The 19,404-nt window shown below is 44.7% G+C and overlaps 1 pseudogene; it reads right to left on the bottom strand.

Moving 5' to 3' along the window:
* LOC128568515 (60S ribosomal protein L10a-like) overlaps window positions 1-19,404 on the bottom strand; it is a 52,852-nt pseudogene that overhangs the window by 33,194 nt on the left and 254 nt on the right.

The following is a 19,404-nucleotide window of genomic DNA, read 5'->3' as shown; positions in this document are numbered from 1 at the left end:
TTTCTTTTTTTTTGTTTGTTTGTTGCAGTTTGGCCGGGGCTGAGTTTGAACCCACCACCCTCGGTATATGGGGCTGGCACCCTACCCACTGAACCACAGGCGCCACCCAGGATATCACTACTAAGCAGAGGTTTTCCTTTTGTTTTTTTGAGACAGAGTTTCACTTTGTTACCCTTGGTAGAGTGCCCTGTTGTCATAGCTCACAGAAACCTCAAACTCTTGGGCTCAAAGTGATCCTCTTGCCTCAGTCTCCCAAGTAGCTGAGACTACAGGCACCTGCCACAGTGCCTGGCTATTTTTAGAGACAGAGTCTTTCTCTGGCTCATGTTGGTCTTGAACTCCTGAGCTCAGGTGATCCACCCACCTCAGCCTCCCAGAGTGCTAGGATTACAGGTGTGAGCCACCACCCTCAGGCCTAATAAGCAGATTTAAAGAAACAGTGGTAGCAAAAAACAAAGTTCTGTTATGATTATACCCCATGATGCTATTCCATTTACAATGATAAAAGTTATTCCTAAACCTTTCTTTAAAAAATAACACCAGAGGAGGCATAAGAAGAGAAGCTATTGTCAAAGTGCTTTGATATACTTGTGGAAAATGAGGCTTCAAGCTTTGCCCAATTCCTCCCTTTCTTCTTCATTTCCTAAAGCCTCTCTCTTCCCTCCTTTTGTTAGTCTACAGTATGTACCACAGATTCTGAGTGTATCTACTTTTTTTGTTGTTTTTTTGGGACAGAGGCTCACTATGTCGCCCTCAGTAGAGTGCCGCTGTGTCACAACTCACGGCAGCCTCAAACTCTTGGGCTCAAGTATTCTCTTGCCTCAGCCTCCCAAGTAATTGGGACTATAGGTGTCCACCACAACGCCTTGCTAGTTTTTTGTTGCAGTTGTCATTATTATTAGGCAGACCACCAGCTCTGGTGTATGTGGCTGGCGCCCTAGCCGTTGAGCTACAGGCACCAAGCCTGAGTATAGCTACTTTTAATAATGTACCCAAACTCCCTGTGCTGTCACAGTCCTGCCCTACATCCTGCCCCCTACACCCTACACATCTTCAAGGGTAACATAAGGACTGAAAAGTCATTTCAACAGAGTTGCAGAGTCTCCTCCCTATTGGTACTACCATCTTCTCAATTTTACCTCCTTATTCTTTCCCTACAGGGGATTAGATACACACACACATACACTCACATACAAAGAAAATTATATATATGGATTCTCTGCTCCCTAGGAATGGGCAACTTAAGACAGCTAACATTGGGCAGCGCCTGTGGCTCAGTCGGTAAGGCGCTGGCCCCATATACCGAGGGTGGCGGGTTCAAACCCACCCCGGCTGAACTGCAACCAAAAAATAGCTGGGTGTTGTGGCGGGTGCCTGTAGTCCCAGCTACTCGGGAGGCTGAGGCAAGAGAATCGCTGAAGCCCAGGAGTTGGAGGTTGCTGTGAGCTGTGTGAGGCCACAGCACTCTACCGAGGGCCATAAATTTTTACAAAAAAAAAGACAGCTAACATTAAACAGACAATCATAAATGGAGAAATAGCATAAAAACAGCATTAAACCAATACATCAATAAACAACATGGTAAATGAATCATCGAGATGAGAGACAGTCAATTAGTCAATGAATGACTGGTCAGTTTCTAGGTGTCAAATGTGAGGCTAGGTTCTGGCAATAAACATTTGAACAAAGGCCACCAGGTGGCTCACACCTGTAATGCTAGCACTCTGGGAGACCAAGGCTATGCCAGGCTCAGAAGTTCAAAAGACCAGCCTCAGCAAGAGTGAGACCCCCATCTCTAAAGAAAAAACTAGCCGGACATTGTGACGGGCACTTGTCGTCCCAGCTACCAGGGAGGCTGAGGCAAGAAAATCACTTTGAGCCCAAGAGTTTGAGGTTACTGTGAGTTGTGATACCACAGCTCTACTGAAGGCAAAAAAGTGAGACTCTGTCTCAACAAACAAACAAAACCCAAATAGAGACTAGAAAGGGGTTGGAGTGGGATCACAGGAGGCTGATGTAAGAAAGCAAGTGAAGGGCGGCGCCTGTGGCTCAGTGGGTAGGGTGCTGGCCCCATATACCGAGGGTGGCGGGTTCAAACCCCGCCCTGGCCAAACTGCAACAAAAAATAGTGGGGCATTGTGGTGGGCACCTGTGGTCCCAGCTACTAGGGAGGCTGAGGCAAGAGAATCACCTAAGCACAGGAGTTGGAGGTTGCTATGAGTTGTGACACCATAGCACTCTGCTAACGGCGATAAAGTGAGACTCTGTCTCTATTAAAAAAAAAAAGAAAGAAAGAGGGCGGCGCCTGTGGCTCAGTCGGTAGGGCGCCAGCCCCATATACCAAGGGTGGCGGGTTCAAACCCGGCCCCAGCCAAACTGCAACCAAAAAATAGCCGGGCGTTGTGACGCGCGCCTGTAGTCCCAGCTGCTCCAGAGGCTGAGGCAAGAGAATCGCTTAAGCCCAGGAGCTGGAGGTTGCTGTGAGCTGTGTGATGCCACGGCACTCTACCGAGGGCCATAAAGTGAGACTCTGTCTCTACAAAAAAAAAAGAAAGAAAGAAAGTGAAGGGCAGTGCCTGTGGCTCAAGGAGTAGGGCGCTGGCCCCATATACCCAGGATGGCAGGTTCAAGCCTGGCCCCGGCCAAAACTTAAAAAAAAAAAAAAAAAAAAAGCAAATGAAGTTACCATGAAGTCCCAAGTTTCTTTTTGTTTTTTTATTTTGAGACAGAGTCTCAAGCTGTCACCCTCCGTGAGTACCATGGCATCATAGCTTACAATAAACTCTTGGGCTCAAGTGATTCTCTTGCCTCAGCCTCCCAAGTAGCTGGGACTACAGGTTCCCACCACAATGCCCACACATTTTTTGTTGCAGTTGTCATTTTTAGCCTGGGCCAGGTTCAAGCCCACCAGCCTCGGTGTGTGTGGCTGGCAGCCTACTCACTGAGCTATGGGCACTGCCGAAGTCCCAAGGTTCTTGATTCCATTTCTCTGACCCAAGTATGAGTTGGAGCTGGCCCTCTGGTCAGACTGCCTATTTGTGTGAAGACACTCTCCCAGGATCTGCTTAGGAGGAATGAAAGACAACCATTTGGGTGCTATAAATTATTGGAAGGATAATTATTTTAAGCAGATATTAGGGAGGCTGATGTGTTCAAGAGGGCTTAGCTGGTCTGCATTTGTGAGAGAAACCTATTGTTGAGGTCTGAGCAAGGCAGCCTGGGAAAAGGCCAAAGGATAGCAAAGCTGGAACAATTTACTTGCTTCTTCCTATGCCAGCTACAGGACAAGGAGGCTACTGCTTGGTGATACAAACCAATGAAATACTGATGATTATTTGGCAATAGTGAAACGTGGCCCCTTTCTCCCTTCATCTTCCAGATTCTTGCTATCTGGCAGGGTTGGCTGTGCTCAGGAAAGGTCCCATCTTCATGTCACCTTCATCTTCAATCAGCATTTAGTGAGTGGTCCACACTATGAAAGCCCTTTGCTGGCTCAGGATACAAGAAAGTGGGGGTCTCTTCACTTGAGAGGCCCAAAAACCTAGATCACAAAGGTAGAAACATGCACCCAAAGGTAAACCATAACCACTACATGTCTATAGAGATAGAGATAGACATGGATTTAAAAGACCATCAAAGACTACTGTAAAAGAACAAGAATGAGGGCCGGGTGCAGTAGTTCACACCTGTAACCCTAGCACTCTGGGGGGCCGAAGCAAGTGGATTACTTGAGCTTAGGAGTTCGAGACCAACCTGAGCCAGAGTAAGACCCTGTCTGTAAAAATAGGTAGGCACTGTGGTGGGTGCCTATAGTCCCAGCTACTTGGGAGGCTGAGGCAGGAGGATCACTTTGAGCCTCGGAGTTGGAGGTTGCTGTGAGCTGTGATGCCATAGCACTCTACCCAGGGCAACAAAGTGAGATTCTATCTGGAAAAAAAAAAAGAGGCTTGGAGCCTGTAGCTCAGCTGCTAGGGCACTGGCCACATACACTGGAGCTGGCAGGTTGGAATCTAGCCTGGGCCTGCCAAACAACAATGACAACTACAACCAAACAATAGCCAGGTGTCATGGTGGGCACCTGTAGTCCCAGTTACTTGGGAGGCTGAAGCAAGAGAATCCCTTAAGTCTAAGAGTTGGAGGTTGCTGTGAGCTGCGGCACCACAGCACTCTACCGAGGGCAGCAAAGTAAGACTCTGTTTCAAAAAAAAAGGAGGCTAGAGTTTAAGGAAATTGGCCTCAGAAGAGCATGATGCAGAAAAGCACTCCTTGCAGACAAAAACAGAGATGCCCCGGTTAGGCACCTGTAGCTCAGTGGTTAGGGCACTGGCCACATACACAGGTGTTGGTGGGATTGAACCCTGCCTGGGCCTGCTAAACAACAATAACAACAACAAATAGCCAGGCACTGTTGCAGGCACTATAGTTCCAGCTACTTGGAAGGCGAAGGCAAGAGAATCGCTTAAGCCCAAGAGTTTGAGGTTGCTGTGAGCTATGACACCATAGCACTCTACCAAGGGTGACACAGTGAGACTCTGTCTCAAAAATAAATAAATAAATAAATAAATAAAAAGAGATGCCCCCAGGCTAGGAATGAGGATGTGTTTGTAGGGTCTGGAACAGGGGCACCCAGGCCTTGCCCTCTAGAAGCACCTGGGGAGAGAACAAGACTCTGGAGAAGCCTGGCCACATGGTCTGTCTAGGAAGCAGGACTCCAGGCATTAAGATGAAGCTAGGATAAAGAGTAGGCAGTCAGTACTTGTGCCTAAAATCATGGTGCAAATGATGGGACAACTCAAAGTCCCCTTCAATGTCATGCAAATATAAGATCCTGGAACCATAATTCAAACTTGAAAATAGAAATAAGTGAGGTTAAATTTCCCACCAGTCAGATGGGATTGGAGCATATAATCGGAGTTTACTTTTATTTAAGAATATAATTAAATGTGATTCTTCCTACACACATGAATTTATAAACTGAAAGTCAGATGTACTATAATTACTACAGTTCAAATGTGAAAGGATGAGAATTAGATTAAAATGATTATAATGAAGCTGAGCATTTATGTGGCCTATGCCTATAATCCTAGCACTTTTAGAGGGTGAGGCAAGTGGATTGCCTGAGCTCAGGAATTTGAGACCAGCTTGAGCAAGAGTGGGACCCTGTCTCTACTAAAAATAGAAAAAAGCCCAGCCTTGTGGCGAGCACCAGTAGTCCCAGCTACTCAGGAGACTGAGGCAAGAGGATCTCTTGAGCCCAAGGGGTTGCTGTGAGCTACCACAGCACTCTACCCAGGGCACAGAGTGAGACTCAGTCTCAAAAAAAGAAAAAAAGAATGATTGTAATGAGAAGCCAAAGACATAAAAGTCGATATTATAGTATAGGAATAAAGAATAGGACTTGATCTACCCAGAACCTACAGAAAAATCCCGGGACACATTGAGAATGCATGGCATTTTTCCTTGCCTCTGTTGTTCTCTGCCTGTAGGCATCCTACATGGGGGCTCAAGTAATGCTTTATGAGTTAGTCTTAGCATCCATAAGTTATGATGAAATGCAACTTAAAAAAGCTTTGTTCTCTCTCAAGGCTGTATATTACTGCTCAGGTAGACAGGGTAATAATAATAATAATAAATAGGTAGAAATTTAGTCACTGAGTTTCCACTTTGTGTCAGATATGGTGGACTAGCAATACCAAGATCACCAACACTATGTTCCTGCCTTTAAGGTTTTCACCATCTATTGGGAGGGCTGGACATGCCAACAACTAATTAAATCCCCTGTGATGCATTATGACAGGACTGTGGATAAGTGCTGTAGAAGCACAGAGGACCAAGTGACAAGCATAGGAAGCAGAGGAGGCTTTATAAAAAAGGTAAGATTTAAATGGGTTTTACTGGATGAGTTGAGAGCTCAATATTTAGATAAAAGAAGAGTTAGTGGGAACAGTATGCACAAGGCATGAAGGTATAAAGAAATGGTGAGTATGTGATAAGGGGAGGGAGAGGAGAGGTAAAAGAGAAAAGTTATCAGAAAATGAATCTCCTGCCAAGCATGGTGGCTCATACCTATAATCCTACTTAGCACTTTGGAAGGCTGAGGTAGATTGCTTGAACGCAGGAGTGTAAGATCACCCTGAGCAAGAGCAAGACTCCATCTCTACTAAAAGTATACAACAAAAAAACAATAACAAAAAACTAGCTAGGCATTGTGCTGGGCTCCTATAGTCCCAGCCACTCTGGAGGCTGAAGCAAGAGGATCATTTGAGCCCAAGAGTTTGAGGTTGCTGTGAGCTGTGATGCCATGGCACTCTACCAAGGGCGGCAGAATGAGACTCTGTCTCAAAAGAAAAAAAGAAAGGGGCAGCACCTGTGGCTCAAAGGAGTAGGGCACTGGCCCCATATGCTGGAGGTGGCAGGTTCAAACCCAGCCTCGGACAAAACTGCAAAAAAAAAAAAAGAAAGAAAAGAAAAGGCTTGGCACCTGTAGCTCAGTGCTTAGGGCGCCTGCCACATACACTGGGGCTGGTAGGTTCGAACCCAGCCTGGGCCTGCTAAACAATGACAACCACAACAATAACAACAACAAATAGTCGGGCATTGTGGTGGGCTCCTATAGTCCCAGCTATTTGGGAGGCTGAAGCAAGAGAATTGCTTAAGCCCAAGAGTTTGAGGTTAATGTGAGTGTGACGCCACAGCACTCTAATGAGGGCTACATAGTGAGACTCTCTAAAAAAAAAAAAAGAAATAAAGTGAGTCTTTCAGTATTTATCAAATTACAAAGATCATATAAGTGATCTTGCAAATTCACAAGTAGGTAAGGAGCTATTTCTAAGTGTCAGAGTTGGCATTCATAGGGTAAGTGAGATTATTAAAACAGATGAAAATTCAATTTTACTCAGTGAAAAAGGTGTTCTGCCTAAAATCTTTAACCAAGGACAGTTTACCCACATTATGAACAAGGAGGGGTAGTGGCTCACATGTGCACCATAAAAAGACTTCTGAGTTTCACTTGTTATCTACTGTATTGCCCTATGCTGGAGACCACACAAAAAGATACTATACTGGCTTGGCATCCATAGTACAGTGGTTACAGTGCCAGCCCATACACTGAGGCTGGAGGGTTCAAATCCAGGCCTGGGCCTGCAAAACAACAATGACAACTGCAACAAAAAACAGCCAAGTGTTTTGGTAGGCGCCTGTAGTCCCAGCTACTTGGGAAGCCGAGACAAGAGAATCGCATAAGCCCAAGAGTTTGAGGTTGCTGTAATCTGTGACGCCAGAGCACTCTACTAAGAGCAACATAATGAGACTGTCTCAAAAAAAAAAAAAGGCTCAGCACCTGTAGCTCAGTAGCCAGGGCGCCAGCCACATACATTGGGGCTGGCAGGTTTGAACCGGCCCAGGCCTGTGGAACAATGACAACAACAACAATAACAACAACAACAAAGTAGCTAGGCATTGTGGCAGGCTCCTGTAGTCACAGCTGCTTGGGAGGCTGGGGCAGGACAGTCACTTAAGCCCAGGGGTTTGAGGTTGCTGTGAGCTGTGATGCCTCAGCACTCTACCCAGGGCGATGTAGTGACACTGTCTCAAAAAAAAAAAAAAAAAGATACTGTACAGATACTCATCTACCCTTAGAAAACTAATAGTCTTAGGCAAAATCGTTTTCTTCTCTGTTTTTCTCTTTTAGAGTTTCGCACCAAAAGCACTGGTAGGTTTTCATCCTAAATAATAGCCAAATTTGGCTTTTTTCATCTGCCAAGTGAGCAATTTTCAGAGAAACTACTTAAGTTTAATATCCATGTTCTAGAAGTCTGGCTAAAACCTGGGAACTTAGAAAGGCATATCCATACTGCACATCTTCAAGCTTGTTATCCCATGTCTCTTTAGGCCCTATTCTTTTCCTGCCTTTTTCCAAAGAGGACAGGCAGAGTAGAAGAGGGTTATACTTGCCTACTAAGATCAGTATAAAATCTTTAATTCATGGCAACTTCATGTGAAATATAGACAAGAAAAAATAACCCCCAAAACTCCAGAGGGCTTTTTCCTAATAATACGCTTCAAGATTTATTGAAACCTCTGAATCTCATTTTCAGCACATTAAAGATGTGGATTGCAAATACAGAGGTTATGTGTTTTGTGATGTGTTTCTGATAGAATTCAGGGATCAGAGAAGAAAAGATATTATTATTGATAGATTCTTTGAGGGTGAAGGATGGGTTTTAGTAAATTGATTTCAACTAAAAAAAGAAAAATAGGGCGGCGCCTGTGGCTCAGTCGGTAAGGCGCCGGCCCCATATACCGAGGGTGGCGGGTTCAAACCCGGCCTCTGCCGAACTGCAACCAAAAAATAGCTGGGCGTTGTGGCGGGCGCCTGTGGTCCCAGCTACTCGGGAGGCTGAGGCAAGATAATCGCTTAAGCCCAGGAGTTGGAGGTTGCTGTGAGCTGTGTGATGCCACGGCACTCTACCGAGGGCCATAAAGTGAGACTCTGTCTCTACAAAAAAAAAAAAAGAAAAAGAAAAATAATTTGTTTTTAACCTTCAAATAAAAAATGCATTTGATTTTGAAAAATAATCATCAAGACTCACATTTTTGTGTTTAACAAACTACCTTGAAATTGGTCTGCCTCCGAGGACAGCATGATTCTGGGCTACCTTAGCATGAATGATTTATGACATTCATGAACTTGGCAACTACATCAGTTTTTCTAAACCTGGCACCCAACCCCACCTGCATGTTAAGTGAAGATTTATGATTTATAAAACTCACCTCATTATGCAGAAGTACATGAATTGTCTTATATCTGTAATCTATAACTCCTGAGACAGATAAGAAGGCAGCTATGTCACAGAATTTATGGCTTCTACCTGCTAAAGCTGAAGCTTTGGAGCAAAACTAAGGAAATAACTGGCCCTTTGAAGAAAAATAGCTTTAGCTAACCGTTACACCCCCCACCCCAAAATGATGAAATGGCTATAGCCTACCATTATATCTTACACGAACAAAAAGGGTAATGACAAAAGTCACTTTAATCATAGCGCTGAACTATGTCTCCCTTTTGAATGCTGCAGTAATACACAGAACCTAAGTGACTCCTTGGAAATATCAAGCACTCTGTCAGTTTAATTTTTTCCACAGTTTGGTGTCTGAGCCTCTCGCTGAGATTTCTCATCAAGTGGCCCAGGCAGCCCCAAAGACATGGTCTTCAGTAAAGACAATTCAATACCCTTTGTGTCCAATGGCTTCCTACATACAACCTCAAAGTAAAAAAAAAAAAAAAAAAAATCAAATGGTGATTTTGGCTCTGAAAAGCAGCTTGTTTTCAGAGATCTTTTAGGAATGCAGTATATCTTTGGCTTTACCCTGCCAAAAAAAAAAAAAAAGTAGACGCATATTTCAAGAAAGAATAAGATTATGTAGATGGCTGTTAAAAATGACAAGTATAGGCGGCGCCTGTGGCTCAGTCGGTAAGGCGCCGGCCCCATGTACAGAGGGTGGCGGGTTCAAACCCGGCCCCAACCAAACTGCAACCAAAAAATGGCCGGGCGTTGTGGCGGGCGCCTGTAGTCCCAGCTACTTGGGAGGCTGAGGCAAGAGAATCGCTTGGGCCCAGGAGTTGGAGGTTGCTGTGAGCTGTGTGAGGCCACGGCACTCTACTGAGGGCCATAAAGTGAGACTCTGTCTCTACAAAAAAAAAAAAAAAATGACAAGTATATGGGACTAAGGTGACATGCAGAAATATTTAAGCAAGATAATGGTAAGCAAAAATAGCAGAACACAGAAACAGAAAAAATGGTGTTTCAAGCCTAGAAATGTTTAATATATAAAAATAAATAAATAAACAAAATCTGGGTGGTGCCCATAGCTCAGTGGGTAGGGCGCCAGCCACATACACCAAGGCTGGTGGGTTTGAACATAGTCCAGGCCTGCTAAACGACGACAACTGCAACAAAAAAAATAGCAGGGCATTGTGTCGGGCACCTGTAGTCTCAGCTACTTGGGAGGCTGAGGCAAGAGAATCGCTTAAGCCCAAGAGTTTGAGGTTGCTGTGAGCTGTGACAGCATATCACTCTACCCAGGGTGACAGCTTGAGACTCTGTCTCAAAAAATAAAATAAAATAAAAAACAAAAATCTAAATAGCTTATTTTCAAATTTCCCTACCAATTAGGACATATGAAGTAGACACACGTATATGGCTGCTAACTGCCCTGAATCCAAGAAGCATTCTGTTTCTCCTCTGTAGCTCTCTAAAGAGCTTTATTTATTTATTAATTTTTTTGAGACAGAGTTTCACTTATTAACCCTCGGTAGAGTGCCGTGGGGTCTGTCACAGCTCACAGCAACCTCCAAATCCTGGGCTCAAGCGATTCTCCTGCCAGTAGGTCTCAATTTAATACTTAGATATACCTTTTAGGAAAATTGTTCCTTTGCTATTTACTTGATTTCTGAAATGTGTCTAGGATTCTTCCAGTTCTGACTTTGGGCTCTGGTCCCAATGTAGTTGCTCTAACTCATGGAAATGAGGCTCCACTCATAAAATGGTGTTTTACGACAAGACAGCACTATCAACAAACCACAAATTATGTGCCAGGAAAAGTGAAGCCTCTTTGGCCACTGGCAATATATCTTAGAGCAGATATATGCCAAACAGACCCCAGGAAAGAATCCCTGAATCGGGTTCAGGGACTCAGTTACCACTCCTTAAGCTACCTGTCAATGCCTGACCACACAAACACAGATGTTGTTCTCCAAGACTCCGGGTGGAGGAAGGAAGTAAGTCACTCTCAAGATTAAAGGCAGCCAACAAAACACCACCCTCGTTACCTTTCTGTATGTGCCTTGAATTACTCACAGCTCACAGCAACCTCAAACTCTTGGGTTCAAGTGATCCTCTTGCATCAGTTTTTCTATTTTTAGTAGAGACGGGGTCTCCCTTTTTTGCCCAGGGTGGTCTTGAACTTGTGAGTTCAAGCTATCCACCTGCCTTGGCCTCCCAGAGTGCTAGGATTACAGGTATGAGCCACTGTGCACAGCCTAAAAAATATTTTTCTAATAGGGATATGTAATGAAAAAGTTAGGACACAAAAAGACACCATAGCTGTGGTGGCTATGGTGGCTCATACCTGTCTGAGCAAGACCCTATCTCTGCTAAGGCGCCAGCCATATACACCTGAGCTGGCAGGTTCAAATCCAGCCCAGGCCTGCTCAACAACAATGATGGCTGCTACCAAAAAATAGCCAGGTGTTGTGGCAAGCACTTGTGTCCCAGCTACTTGGGAGGCAGAGGCAGGAGACTCACTTGAGCCCAGGAGTTGGAGGTTGCTGTGAGCTGTGATGCCATAGCACTCTACCCAGGGCAACAGCTTGAGGCTCTGTCTGAAAAAAAAAAAAGAAAAACTGAGGCCAGAGGATTGCATCAGTCTGAGTTGGAGGTTGCTGTGAGCTATGACACCAGGGTACTCTACCCAGGGCAAAGCTTGAGACTCTGTCTGAAAAAATAAAAATAAAAAGAAGACACCATGGTGCTTAGAATGTTACTAAATAAGGTGTGGTCCTTAATCTTCACCCCTCCATCAGAACCCTCTGTGATATTTACTAAACTGACAGATTTCATGACCTGAATGCCTATGGGTGGGATACTCTGCATTCTTAAAGAACCTCTCAGTAATTCTTACTGCTACGAAAGTTTGGGAAGTCAAAGAATTCAAGAACCAGACACAAAACAGCAGAGGTATATAAAGGGCAGAGTTAAGTACAGGCAGGAACACCAGAAGCCCATTTTTGAGAGAGATATTATAGCTCTTCTCAGACCCACTTGAGGAGGAGGAACCACCCTCCCTTTCCCCGTTCTTCTAGAACTCCATCTTTATGGGTATTGAGACAATGCCTAAACTTTCTCCAACTAGTCTTCCATTACACCCGAGAAGTACCAGAATAGAATCAGGGGGAGGGTCCATAAAAAGAAGAGGAATTTTTTTTTTTTTTGAGACACAGTTTCACTTAGCCCTTGGTAGAGTGCTGTGCTGTCATAGCTCACAGCAACCTCAAACTCTTGGGCTCAAGCAATCCCCTTGCCTCAGCCTCTCAAGTAGCTGGGACTACAAGCACCTGCCATAATGCCCAGCTGTTTTTAGAGATGAGGTCTTCCTCTGGCTCAGGCTGGTCTCCAAACCATAAGCTAAGGCAATCCACCTGCCTCTGCCTCCTAGAGTGCTAGGATTACAGTCATGAGCCACCTCGTCTGGTCTAAGAAGAGGAATTAAGACCAGGAATTAGAAAGGCTGTATTAGAAGAGAGAAAGCTAAATGTAGAGTGGAGTCTGACCAGGAGTCAGCTTGCTCTTACGCAGTTTCTTTCTTGGGCTTACACAGCAACCTCTAACTCTTGGGCTTACGCGATTCTCTTGCCTCAGCCTCCCGAGCAGCTGGGACTACAGGCGTCCGCCACAACGCCCAGCTATTTTTTTGTTAGTTTGGCTGGGGCTGGGGTTTGAACCCGCCACCCTCGGCATATGGGGCCGGTGCCCTACTCACTGAGCCACAGGTGCCGCCCTTTTTTTTTCTTTGCAGTTTTGGCCGGGGCTGGGCTTGAACCCGCCACCTCCAGCATACAGGGCCGGAGCCCTACTCCTCTGAGCCACAGGCACTGCCCCTCTTAAGTAGTTTCAAGAGGCTTTTATTAGTGCAGTTGGAATGCAGGTGAGAGGTGTCATCTTTTTTCTGCAGAGTGAATGATCCTGTGTCACAGATTGATCTTAGAACTATTCCTTTCCATAAGGGTGTTAATCTTTTTTTTTTTTCCCCCGAGAGAGTGTTGTGGTGTCATAGCTCACAGCAACCTCAAACTCTTGGGCTCAAGTGATTCTCTTGCCTCAGCCTCCCCCATAGCTGGGAATACAGGCACCCGCCACAACGCCTGGCTATTTTTAGATTCGGGGTCTTACTCTAGCTCAGGCTAGTCTTGAACTTGGGAGCTCAGGCGATCTGCCTGCCTCAGCCTCCAGAGTGCTGAGATTATAGGCATGAGACACCATGCCCAGTCTCTCGGTGTCCTTCAAACGATATCAAAGTTTTTTTTTGTTTGTTTGTTTTTGAGACAGAGCCTCAAGCTTCACCCTGGGTAGAATGTTGTGGCATCACAGCTCAGAGCAAACTCCAACTCCTGGGTTCAAGCAATTCTCCTGTCTTCACCTCCCAAGTAGCTGGGACCACAGGCACCCGCCACAATGCCCAGCTATTTTTTGGTTGCAGCTGCCATTGTTGTTTGACGGGCCCAGGCTGGATTCGAACCCACCAGCTCAGGTGTATGTGGCTGACGCCTTAGCTGCTTGAGCCACAGGCACCGAGCCTCTAAGGTTATTTTTGTGATTTTAGAACCCAAGTTCAGGCTCAAATTCTAGCTCAGGATTTCTTTCACTATACCATGCTAATCAAGAATAAATTAAAATCTTGGCTCTTTAAATTAAACCATTTCAGAAAAGGCTCCTACACCTTTAAGAATTAAATGTTAGGGCTGGGCCTGTTGGCTCATACAGGTAATCTCAGCACTTAGGGAGGCTGAGGCAGGAGGATTGTTTGTGACCAGGAATTTAAGGCTGCAAGGGAGCTATAATCGTACCACTGCACTCCAGCCTGGGCAACAAAGTGACACCTTGTCTCCAAAAAAAGCTAAATGTATCTTTGTGAAAAGCAAATCTCTGGTTTTGTCAGCCCTACCTCTTCCCTAAATAGGGACTTCCTATATGGGGCCTTGACATAGCCAATGGCTAACTGAAATGAAAATTCAGCACCTGCCAAAATGTGGAAACAGCCTAAATGCCCACCAACCCAGGAATGGATTAACAAGCTGTGGTATATGTATACCATGGAATACTATTCAGCTATTAAAAAAAATGGAGACTTTACATCCTTCATATTAACCTGGATGGAAGTGGAAGACATTATTCTTAGTAAAGCATCACAAAAATGGAGAAGCATGAATCCTATGTACTCAATCTTGATATGAGGACAATTAATGACAATTAAGTTTATGGGGGGGGAAGCAGAAAGAGGGATGGAGGGAGGTGGGTGGGGCCTTAGTGTATGTCACACTTTATGGGGGCAAGACATGATTGCAAGAGGGACTTTACCTAACAATTGCAATCAGTGTAACTGGCTTATTGTACCCTCAATGAATCCCCAACAATAAAAAAAAAAAAAAAGAACAAAATAAATTATCATCAATTAGAAAAAAAAAAAAAAAGGAAAAGAAAATTCAGCACCTGTGGCTCAAAGGGGTAGGACGCTGGTCCCATGTGCCGGAGGTGGCAGGTTCAAACCCAGCCCCGGCCAAAAAAAAAAAAAGAAAAAAAAATTCAGAATGAGGTTAATTACTCTGTACCTTGTGCAATGAGACTGCATTATCACTGGAATGTAAATGTCCTATCTAATCAAAGTGATATGTTATTTTGATTTATTGCCACCTTACTTTTCTTTCAGGGTCATCTGTATTTCTCTTTTCTTCTATCAGAAGGAGGGCAGGTTGGTGGGGTACTAGGCATTAAACAGAATGAAACTTGCTAATTGTCATCACTCCTGAGGACAGGGATATCACCTGACATAATACTTCCTACGCTTTACTAGGGCAAGCTCCATTGAAACAGGCTGAGATATAAGTGACAGTGTAAGTATAAGTGACACTGTGTAATGTACTCCAATATAGTGAAGAAAAGTGAGAACTGTCTCCAGAAATCTGCTGCAGGTACATGAAAAATTCCAAGGAGAACAAAAGTGACAAATCCCTGCAGTATGCCACATTTTTATTTCCTGAAGATGGAAGGTGCCACAGCAAGCTATTCATCTTTGGGGAAATTGAATTAAAACATCTTCTGAGTCACCAGTTTAAAGAGACTTCGCTTTAAATACATAAATTTGATAGTAGGCATTATATTACAGATTGAGCTTTATAGTTGTCCTGGAACCTAAACAATACTAAAAAAGTTTAAAGTAGTAGTTGACCACCTCCCTACATTGACCACCTTCTTTTTTTTTTTTTTATGAGACAGAGTCTCAAGCTGTCTCCCTGGGTAGAGTGCTATGGCATCATAGCTCACAGCAACCTCCAACATCCAACTTGGGCTCAAGCGATCCTCTTGCCTCAATTTTTCTTTTTTTTTTTTTGAGACAGAGCCTCAAGCTATTTCCCTGGGTAGAGTACTGTGACATCACAGCTCACAGCAACCTCCAACTCCTGGGCTCAAGCTATTCTCCTGCCTCCACCTCCCAAGTAGCTGGGATTACAGGCGCCCGCCACCACGACCGGCTATTTTTTGGTTGCAGCTGTCATTGTTGTTTGGCGGGCCCGGGCTGGATTCGAACCCACCAGCTCAGGTGTCTGTGGCTGGTGCCTTAGCCCCTTAAGCCATAGGCGCCAAGCCGAATTTTTCTATTTTTAGTAGAGACGGGGTCTCGATTTTGCTCAGGCTGGTCTCAAACTTGTGAGCTCAAGCAATCCACCTGCCTTGGCCTCCCAGAGTACTAGGATTACAGGTGTCAGCCACTGTACCCAGCTGGCCACCTTAAGTTGACCTAATCTTCATAGACCAGACATGCACCACAAGTACAGATCTGTACAGTAGGCCTAGGTCCCTATTTTGACTGCCTCCTTACAGAGGCAACTTACAGAAGTTCTACTGTATTTCTAACTTTTTAATTGAGTTGCCTAAAATAATTAATAGTGGATTAGCCAGTATTACAAAACACATCTGTTGGATATGTAAAAGCTGAGGTAAATAACCCAGTTTAGTTATGAGGTGGCAGAGCCTAGTGGTTAACAGTGTAGGTTCTGGAGTTAGTCTAGCTTCAAATTCTAACTTTACCATTCTATTGCTATGTGACCCCACACTTAACCACTCTATGCCTCAGTCTCCATACTGGCAAAATGGGAATACCAATAGTATTTATCTGAGACCATTGTGAACATGCCAGACAATGTATATATAGAACATTTAGGACAGTGTATGGCACTTAAGTGAACATTCAACAGCTATTAGTAATTACTATTTTAATGGCAACTCCTATTAATGACTCGGAGTTAAACACTTCAAAGTTGAACCTAGTTACTTGTCTTCAAATGTGCTAAAATAATAATCATGCCAGTTACATTATTAAAAAATAGGGCCCTGAGTATAGTGGCACATACTTCTAGAGAGGCTGAAGCTGGAAGACGGTTTCAGCCCAGGAGTTTGAGAGTTTGAGACCAGCCAGGGCAACATAGCAAGACTCCATCTCTCTCTCTATATATACACATACACACAAGGCAAGACAATTAAATTCAAGAACTCATCCTAGAAAAAGTGCTACATACCTCATTGCTGAGTATCACTACAGTCATTGGATGGCTAAGACAAGTACTTCAAAGGTGACCATAGTGATGCTTGGCAATGAGATGTGTAGCATTTTTTCTAGGATGAGTTCTTGAACTTAATTGTCCTACCTCGTGTGTGTGTTTGTGTGTGTGTGCGCGCGCGCACGTGTATAAAACATACAGGGATTGGGCAGCCACCTGATGTGTTTGGTAAACACAAAACCAAATTATGCACCAGTTTTTTCCATTTCCCAATGTGACACTGAGATGACAACACCGAGAAAATGAAATACAGTACTGTGCTATATGTTGAAGAATTATGCTACTTGGCTGTGGATCGAACTGAATCCTTTTGTATTTTTAGATTCAGGTTTTAAATTTGCACAGTCAGGCTGTGTAATACATGTCAATTTGCAAAGCAGTCCAGAAATCTGTCCTCCTTCACACTGGAAATACTATTAATATATAAAACGCCCATTCTCAGTCTCAAGCTTTGAATATCTAGGGATACCACACTCCCCTTGTGGTCATGCTGAGTATTTGCCATTTGTCTGGGGAAACTAACAGGAAAGTCAATCGTTTTTACCCATAAAATTGTCATCTAACACACCTTTAACTAATATTATTTGATTCCAGGATTCCTTTGATTAACAAACACTTTCTGGCTTTTTAGTACATGGAGCAAGAAGAAAACCAAACGCTGAACCAGTTGAGAGGACAGAGAAGTGAGAATTCAGTTGCTCTATTTTCACCTGCCCTCCCCACCCTACCCACCTCCATGTACAATGTAAGGATGTTTCTATTTTGCTTTAATGTTTAATATTGTCATTCTATCTTCTTTTGTATCAGCATATTGTTTCAGAATATAAATCTTTGCAAATAGGAGTCATGAGCCTGTAATTTTGATGGCCTTAGGAAAGCCTACCACTGAGGGAATTAAAGAGAACTAAAGAGTATTAAGTAGACTAGTGAGGATAATATAACAGCTAACATTTAAAGAAGCGTGTGTGGAGGCTTTTCTAAAACTTTCAGAATCTACATGATCTATAACCAATGCTACATTTGACTTTTCTGTTTCTTACTCCCACTTCCATCCCCATCAGAATGTAAACTCCAGTTACCTTTTTCCCTCCCAAACTTCCCCCTACATCTCCTTCAAAATTCCTCTCACAGTGATTTACTTAATAATGATTTTCTTTGTTTTCCCAGACAGAGTCTCAGTATGTCACCCTGGGTAGAATGCTGTGGTCCCACAGCGCACAGCAACCCCAAACTCTCCAGCCCAAGCCATCCTCTTGCCTCAGCCTCCCAAGTTGCTGGGACTGCAGGCGCCCACCACAACACCCAGCCATTTTTTTGTTGCAGTTGTCATTGTTGTTTAGCTGGCTGAGGCCAGATTCACACCTCCAGCTTGGGCGTATGTGGCCAGTGCCCTACCCCTTAAGCTACAGGAGCGGCTTGTTTTTTTTGTTTTGTGTGTGTGTGTTTTTTTTTTTTGAGACAGCGTCTCTATGTGGCCCTCAATAGAGTTCTGTAGCATCATAGCTCACAGTAACCTCAAACTCCTGGGCTCAAGTGATACCCTTGCCTCAGTTTTTTCATTCTTAGTAGAGACGGGTCCCCTGCTTGCTCAGGCTGGTCTTGAACTCCTGAGCTCAAGCAAACTGCCTGCCTAGGCCTCCCAGAGTTCTAGGATTACAGGCTTGAGTGACCAGGCTCGTGTGCAGCAAAGTCAGCCTAGCTCACAGCAACCTCAAACTCCCAGTTTCAAGTGATCCTCCTGCCTCAGCCTCCCCAGCAGTTGGGACTACAGAGCAAGCCACTATGCCTGGCTCTTACTCAGGCTGGGGTCTCCAACTCCTGACCTCCCGCTGCCTCAGTCTCTTGCAGTGTTAGAATTACAAGCACAAATTACCACGCCTGGTCTGAGGCATGTGTTTCTTTGAAGAGAGGACTTCCCGGATGGTGGCTGACACCTGTAATCTTCGTACTTGGGGTGAATGATGGGGGAGGATTGCTTAAGGACGAGATGAAGCAAGAAAAAGACACGACTGCCCCCCATTAGCCAGACCCCGTGTGGAGTTCCCTCTCCCAGGGAGGCTGAGACAGAGGATCGCTTGAGCCCAGGAGTTTGAGGCTGCAGTGACTTAAGACATCACTGCATTCGAAGGACAAATAAATTGCTTTACCTCCGAATCAAGTTCAGTCTCACTGTAGTCTGTCTCTTCAGCGCGTTCTGCAGTCATGTTCATTTCCCTATATTCCCACTGAGTATTTGACGCCTGGTACGCACGCCAGTAAGTCTGTTTAATCAATAAATTCATTCCTTTTCTTAAAAGTCTGAAACTGGTCACAGGACACAGCAGTAACTGACACCTTGTAACCAGCAGTTTGAAAAGGGCCAGACCGACCTCAGGCCCAGCACAGCAGGGAAGAGCCCTGAGCTCATAAATTTTCCCTTGATGGTTGCCACAGTAATTAGTTTAATGGGACTAAATACTCTGTAAGAACAAGACGCTGCTTTGTAGTTGGAAACCCGAGACCCCTATAGTAAAACATGACACCAATTTGTGTAAGCTCTGAATTCCCGGACGTAATGTTGTCAAGAAAGGGGAGAGACGGAACAACAAACATTACGATTAACAAAGCGACAGGACAAAATGGCGCCCTTCTTGCTGAGAGGAAGCACAGAAAATAGCCGCACTCGCGGAGTGTGCACGCACCTGGACCTTTTCCGGAAGCCACTCAGACCAAATGCGCGTGCGCGGGGGGCGTCCTACGAACGCTTTAATTAGTCACAACCCTTTCCACCACTCCCTGCGCACATGCGCCTCAGGCGCTTAGCCGGAAGCCAGTTACGCAGTCTCAACAGTCTCCTCCTTCCGCGCAACTGACGCAAGGAGACTGTAATCGGTTCGCAATTTATCCCGTGTGACCTTGAGTGTTTCCTGCCTTGGAGGACCAGGGCTGTCTGAGATGCTGCCTTCATACGCCTCTTCCTCTTGTCGGCTCTCACTGAGCCCAGAGCCTCTGTGGCTGGAAGGGGAGAACAGGAT

The sequence above is a fragment of the Nycticebus coucang genome, chromosome 17, assembly GCF_027406575.1.
Source record: "Nycticebus coucang isolate mNycCou1 chromosome 17, mNycCou1.pri, whole genome shotgun sequence".
Lineage (NCBI taxonomy): Eukaryota > Metazoa > Chordata > Mammalia > Primates > Lorisidae > Nycticebus > Nycticebus coucang.
This window is presented reverse-complemented; position numbering and strand designations above follow the sequence as displayed.